This window comes from Limulus polyphemus, unplaced genomic scaffold, assembly GCF_000517525.1.
Source record: "Limulus polyphemus unplaced genomic scaffold, Limulus_polyphemus-2.1.2 Scaffold8205, whole genome shotgun sequence".
Classification (NCBI taxonomy): Eukaryota; Metazoa; Arthropoda; class Merostomata; order Xiphosura; family Limulidae; genus Limulus; species Limulus polyphemus.
Window position 1 is genome coordinate 10,708 of NW_013673815.1, and position 7,614 is coordinate 18,321.

Below are 7,614 nucleotides of genomic sequence, written 5' to 3' on the forward strand. Positions count from 1 at the left end.
GTAGTCTTTCTGCTAGTTTTTTTAATGACCAAATACTTTTTTATTGATGCTAATTGTTTTGATAATTTGCTGTTATATTTCTAAACTCTTATGGAAATTATTCATCGTAACATGGTCATGTTTAAAAGTATCTGAATGAATATAGAAATTTGTCTTTGAAACTATATTGCAACACCAAGAACATATTGTTAATACTTGACTAAGTGTCTAGACTTACTTTATTTCTCTAACACCTTAGTGATACTGGTAAACTACCAAGAACATATTGTTAATACTTGACTAAGTATCTAGACTTACTTTATTTCTCTAACACCTTAGTGATACTGGTAAACTATCAAGAACATATTGTTAATACTTGACTAAGTATCTAGACTTACTTTATATCTCCAACACCTTAGTGATACTGGTAAACTACCAAGAACATATTATTAATACTTGACTAAGTATCTAGACTTACTTTATTTCTCCAACACCTTAGTGATACTGGTAAACTACCAAGAACATATTGTTAATACTTGACTAAGTATCTAGACTTACTTTATTTCTCCAACACCTTAGTGATACTGGTAAACTACCAAGAACATATTGTTAATACTTGACTAAGTATCTAGACTTACTTTATTTCTCCAATACCTTAGTGATACTGGTAAACTACCAAGAACATATTGTTAATACTTGACTAAGTATCTAGACTCCTCCCACTTTACATGACATGAAAAATGTCAGGAGCATTCTGTCTTGGTGATCTGAGTTTAACATATGAAGCTACATCATATTTCATCCAATTGAGTTGTTGTAGGTAAGTTATAAATAAACAAGATCTTTTTAGGAACACCAGAATAGCTCAAGATGTTTTAAATATGTTTTAACAACTTGACTTAAAAATATAACAAATTAATAGTATAAAATGATACATTCATGAAAACCGTGACTTTTGTTATTAAAGAAATTATGTTATGACAATCATTCATGAAATACTCATCAAAATAAGCTTGAGCTTGTGATAATTGATGTATAGCATAGAGATAGACTGAAGACATTGACACTTTCCCACTGTATGAGAATGTAAAAAAAATTAACAATCTTTATGAAGGCTGACAAATCCTAATTTTAAGGACCAGTCAGAATTAGTGTTTCACAGCAACTAAAAAAAAATAAATCTAGCTTCTATTTAAATGTTGGAGTTAGAATATTTTCAGTAATTATAAAACCCATTTTTTCAATGTAGTTATTATTACCTCTGCCACCGAAGTGAACGGAGGTTATGTTTTCACCCGTGTGTAAATTTGTCAGCAAGATTGCTTGAAAATGGCTGAATGGATTTGGATCAGAAGTGATTAGTTTTTGGAAGGCCAATTTCATGCACATCCAAAAAATCCACATCTGTTAACATGGGGACCAATTTCTTTTCTATAACTCAGTCAAAAATGATCGAATTTTGATGAAACTTGGTGAACATATGTAGAATATTATTCCTCATTGTCCTGATAAAAATGTTCCATGTTCATAGATAAAGACGGACATACGAACACATTTTAGTATTTTTTGACAGCTGAATATGAATAATGCTACATGGTGGAGGTATGCACTCTCTTGAGTGCCCCTCTAGCTTAGACTGTAGTCACGCACTTGTACGGCATATTATCTGTGATACTAGTAATGGTAGGGTAACTATTTTACACACATGTGCAGCATATTATCCTTGATACTAGTGATGGTAGGATTGCTGTTTTACACACATGTGCAGCATATTATCCGTAATACTAGTAATGGTAGGGTAGCTATTTTACACACATGTGCAGCATATTACCCTTGATACTGGTGATGGTAGGATTGCTGCTTTACACACATGTGCAGCATATTATCCGTGATACTGGTGATGGTAGGATTGCTGTTTTACAATGATTAATAAAGTAATCAGAAACCTTACTGCAGATTTGCATACATGTAAACACCTACTACTTGCTGGTCATGCCTGTCTTTGTTTAATAGAACAATTGTTATATGTCAGTATATAAAATATAAAGTTCTTTGTTCATGTAATTTTCTTACGTTTTGTTTGCTTTAATGTTATTTGTTTTACAATAATTATTTTGTGTATTATATAGCATAAGTTATTTAAAGAATACATTATAACTTGAAAGTTGTTATTCAGTTTTAATTTGAATAAACAATAAAATCTATGTGGGGTAGACTAAGAAAACATTCAACGGAAAGTGTTAACCCAATAGTGAGATGTACACAAAACTTGCATGTATCTCGGCCAGAATTCTTGTGTTGTAATAAAGAACCTTTTGTTTCCATAGCAACAAAGTTTGTGCATGAACCTGGAACTTCTCACAGACAACATTGTTGTTTCAGCGAAAGAGGTGAGTTTACTATTTTACCTTTCACACAACACAACATCGAAAAACAAATCTGTTCTCTCATTGAATACCCTTATGTTAGGCCTATTATATTTTGTAACTACATTCTTAATCTAATCCTTTAGGGATTTTCAAGAATTAGAAGAGTATGTGATAATAGTATTTCAACCAAACTATTGTGAAAACCTTGATAAATATTGCTTGTTTATATTTCTATCCAAGAGGTTGTAGTGCATCACAGTTGTTACTCAACTTGTTTTTTCCAGGACCACCTGGTACTCTGGGATGTAAATCATGGTGAGCCACTGAGGATTGTGATGTTAGGCTCTGGGAACCAGGGTGTCTACATAAAACAACTCAAAATTGCAGATCGAGCAGTGGTGTGTGACTTTGGCCATCAGCTGTGTGTTATTCATTTCCCTGGTATTACAGAGAAAACTGAATAAACACCTCACTGTTGGTGTTTCCGGTGGTCCTAAGGTGTTAACATAATTGTTCAGCAAGTTGAACAACTAACTTTAGTCTTTAACATCTGTCAATAGTGGGTTTTGTGGTAAATTCACTATGCTGATTTTTGATTCTGCTAGTAAGTTTGAAGGTTGAAACTGTTGTCAATAAACAATCTCTTCAGCACAATAACTTCTCCATAAGCTTCAGATCCTCAGCAAGGTTGGGTTATACTAGTGTAAATATCATAAATGTTTTGCTAACATACTTTAACATTGTAAGTTTTAGATGTAGTTAAAAGTGATATAAAAAATGAAATATTCAATCTCTTTATTTCATTGGTGTGCTTGTACATCATGTGCATATTGGAGTTATGTCTAGCCACACAGTACCACAGATAAAACAGTGCTAAACCTTACTATGAAACTTTGATGTTATGTCTAGCTTTGTAATACCACAGATAAAATCAGTGCTAAACCACACTATAAGAACTTGAACTTATGCCTAGCCACATATCTACACTGAGCTAAAAGTTTTTAACAATAAACCTTGAGTATTTTGATGTTTTGTGTCCCCATTCATATGTTCTAAATATTGTTCATTTTACATGTGACCTATTACAGATATTTGTTATTTGTATAAATATTCTTTGTCAACACAATATACATGTAGGCTTGAAATTCAATCACTTGTTGCATGGCCTGGTGGTTAGGGCGCTCGACTCGCAATCTGCAGGTTACGGGTTTGAATCCCTGTCCCACCAAACATGCTTGCCCTTTCAGCCATGGGGGCATTATATTGTGACAGTCAATCCCACTATTCGTTGGTAAACCCAGAGTTGGCAGTGGGCGGTGATGACTAGCTGCCTTTCCTCTAGTCTTTCACTGCTTAATTAGGGACGGCTAGTGCAGAGAGCCCTCGTGTAGCTTTGCGTGAAATTCATAAGAAACAAACAAACAGTCACTTGTCATCTTATATTAACCTTCAAGATAGATGTTTCTGAGACTGAGGAGACAACTGTCACTTATTTTAAAGAAAACAAATTTTAATTTTTCTAATGTGTGTTATTTATCCCATTGGAGGGTCCTGTAGGTTCTTCTTTTGTTATATTACCTGTCATTGTAAATTCTCTAGCAGCCGAAAACTAAACGTACCACCATAAGCAAGGAACTCAGAAAAACAAACCCTTAAATTAATGCTATGAAAAAAGCAAAAATGTCAGCACATGTATTAGTATTATTGAATTTTAGGATGTCTGATGTATATAAATAGAACTTTCTAGCAAAGTAGGGTTACTTATTAAAACATCTTGGTGGGTTTCTTTAAATCCTCATATTTTGTGAAAGAGTCATGCTGAACATAGACTGGAATATGTATATAAATAGAACTTTCTAGCAAAGTAGGGTTACTTATTAAAACATCTCAGTGGGTTTCTTTAAATCCCCATATTTTGTGAAAGAGTCATGCTGAACATTGACTGGAATTTTTTATTTTGTAAACAAAGAATTTTTACCAAAAATTATTTTTTTGTAATCTGTAGTAAAGTAGCTAACTGTAGTTTAAAAAGTGTGTGTGACATGTAGCTCATGAGAAGTTCTAGTCTGTTGTTCTAGATCTTTATAATCTTATTTACTCTGTAGTAGTGGTAGTCTCGTTTTTTTATTTGTTTTGTCAGGATATGTTATTCATTAGGCAATCACAGCTTGATCCCTAGAGAACGGCATGTTTGTTTTCTAATGTAGATATGTCTGTTGTACTGTCTTATGTGAAATTTATCTCCTAAATGTGGCAGTTTTACAATAGTAAATTGATAAATATTTATAATAATAATGATGAAGATGGACCAGTGTTCTTTTGAAACATGTAGTATGATCTCTACATAATTTTCATCATGCTTACAAATCATTGATTTTCAGTGTTAGCTTAATGTGCTTTCTTAAACAAGTAATTTTTACTTAACTCCAGAAATGTTATTCAATTGTATCTGAAAGATTTCATTTTTCTATTACTTTAACTCAAGAAAATTAATTTCACAGAGGCAGAAATTTTTGTTGTATTTGTGATCCTTATTGATTTTACAGTTACCAAGAGTTTGACTTAAGTATCATAACATAAGGTACGTACTGATATGTCATTATACATTATTCTTTCACAATTTTATTTCAATAAAAGTTTAACTCGGCCATACCGGTAGATGTGACTGATATTTGTATTTAATGTTTTACGTTGCTTGTTTATAAATAGAAAGAAAAACTTTGAACCTTTGTTTATGTTATTTTGGTGTATAAAAAGTCGCATCCTGTCATGTGATTGGCTGGTATTGCATAAGACTTCATCGTTTTTGCTTTGTTGCTATAAGCATTATGTAATATCACAAACAAAAGTCACTAAACTTGAAGCCATGCTACTGTTAGAAAATGACCAATATCTGCACCTAATGCTCCTTGTAAATTAGCTTGTTTTATTTCTTTTCTTTACATATATAACCAAAGATAAAGTTGCTAGTTGTGTTTTTTTTAAAACTATGTTTGATCAATTATGTATATAGTTCTAAACTATTATATGATACTTGTTACGGTCACATGAATGGACATTAATAACATATGCTTGTACTTTCAAACGTCGATGGTAAATTTGATATCTTTGAAGACTGTAATACTAATAGGTATTGTCAGAATCACTAAACTGACGCCCAGTGAAGTAAACACAATACCAGAACTTAAAATAATTGTTTTGTCTGAATAAGAAACTCAAATTTGAAACAACAATGATATGTAAGTGTTAGTAAATAATTGATAAGAAATTGACAAGTAGTGTATAAAAATAAGAGACAAGGCAAACTAATGAAGCTAGGGACAGATCCAAATAGAAATAAAAACATCAGTTCAATGTGAATTTTCTGAACTTGCATCATGCTGCTTCAAGTTTATTAAAGTGCTCTGCCTGTTATAAACAGAGGTTGGTAATAGTTTACGTAAATTTTTAGGCAGTTTGAACATGAACCATGTGATAGTCATTTTGAACGTAGAAAATAACCGGTGGAGAACATTCCCTGGGTGTGTGCTCTTACTGCTGATATGCATATTTTTGTTTTATCAACTGTAGTCCAACGTGAATAAAGATTTTGAAACTTACCTGAATACGAAATTTCTTTCTATAAATGCTACTTACAACTGGAATCACCAGAATTAAAACATAGCAAGTTAAAAGTTGATGAAAATTTCCTTTTAATAAACTATTCGGCCATGACAAGCAACTGACTGTAAGATCGTATTTTCATAGTTAATATTGGCCTTTAAAATATTTAACTGTGATATATTGCATAGTTTATTTTTCGATCTGATATAGATTTATGTTAATATGTAGGATTAACAAGTGATCATTTCGAGTTTGTGTTCAGAGCTGGTTTTGATTTTCATAATGAAAGCTGTAATCATAACAAGCGACATTTTGGTTTCGAATTTCTTTAGTACAAGTCATGTTATAATCAACATTTCCACAATTTATATATCCAATACGATCTTCACTATTATGTTTTGATACTAGTACATGTATTAACTTTTCTATTAGATAGTACACTTTGACTTCATACACGTTTTTAATATTTCTACTATTCTTGAACCCAGTACATTCTTCACTGTGACTTTATATACATGTTAATATTTCTGTTATTCAGCACATTCTTCACTCTGACTTCATACACAGTAATATTTCTACTATTCTTGAACCCAGTACATTCTTCACTGTGACTTCATATATATGTTAATATTTCTGTTATTCAGCACATTTTTCACTCTGACTTCATACACAGTAATATTTCTACTATTCTCTGACACAGTAATTCTTAGCTGTGACTTCATACACACAATTCCAAAAGTTGAGTTCTTTGGAACAAATAACATTTGACAGCAGTTTACGAACTTGCGTGTGTTTGGCATGATTTTAAAACAAAAATAATTTTGAATATCAGGTAAAATGTAACTTGTCATTTTACATAATGCAAGGTGAAATTATTTCAATATAAAGAAGTTTTAAATAAAAGTCCAAAAATAGATATTTTGAGTGAATTGTTTAATTTTATTTAACTTTATGACGTTTCGACCACTCATGTGGCTTATCATCAGGAAACTGTATCTATTTTGTGAAATTTTGTTGTTGTCGCTATAAATTCATAATCTTCACCTAGTGGTTTCTGAAAAAAGGTTGGGCTATAATAATATGTAAAACTTGTCTAATAAAAAGAGTTGAAAGTTCATAACTTGAAACTGGAATTAGTAATTATAGTAACAACATATTGACTTTCTATATTTAAGTTACATGTTACTGATGTTGGTAGTTAGGATGATTTTAAACTGGATTATTTTGGGATTGACAAGTGACCTGCAGGTCTGTAAAGAAAATAAAACTGGTTCGGTGGTTTGTCAGAACAATTACATAAACGATTGATAACAAAATCACTTAAGTTTTTAAATGAATAGAAAAAAAAGACATTAACCTATCATTTAAAATCAGACAGCGTATTCCAGAACAATTGCAAATTTAATGGAGGCTAGTTTCAGTATTACTGTGTTAAAGTATGTTAAATAACAAGACAGATACTATACCCTAGAGCAATTACAATTCTAACTAGACTTGGGCCTTATTGTACTCTGCTGTGATTATAAGACAGGTCTAGTCTCGATTTTACACTGGGTATTAAAACTTTACTAAATAATGTATGTCAGATCAATTACGATTCTAACAAGACCTAGCTTTAGTTTTACTATGATTATGAAACTATTTAATAAAAACGGGCATCTTT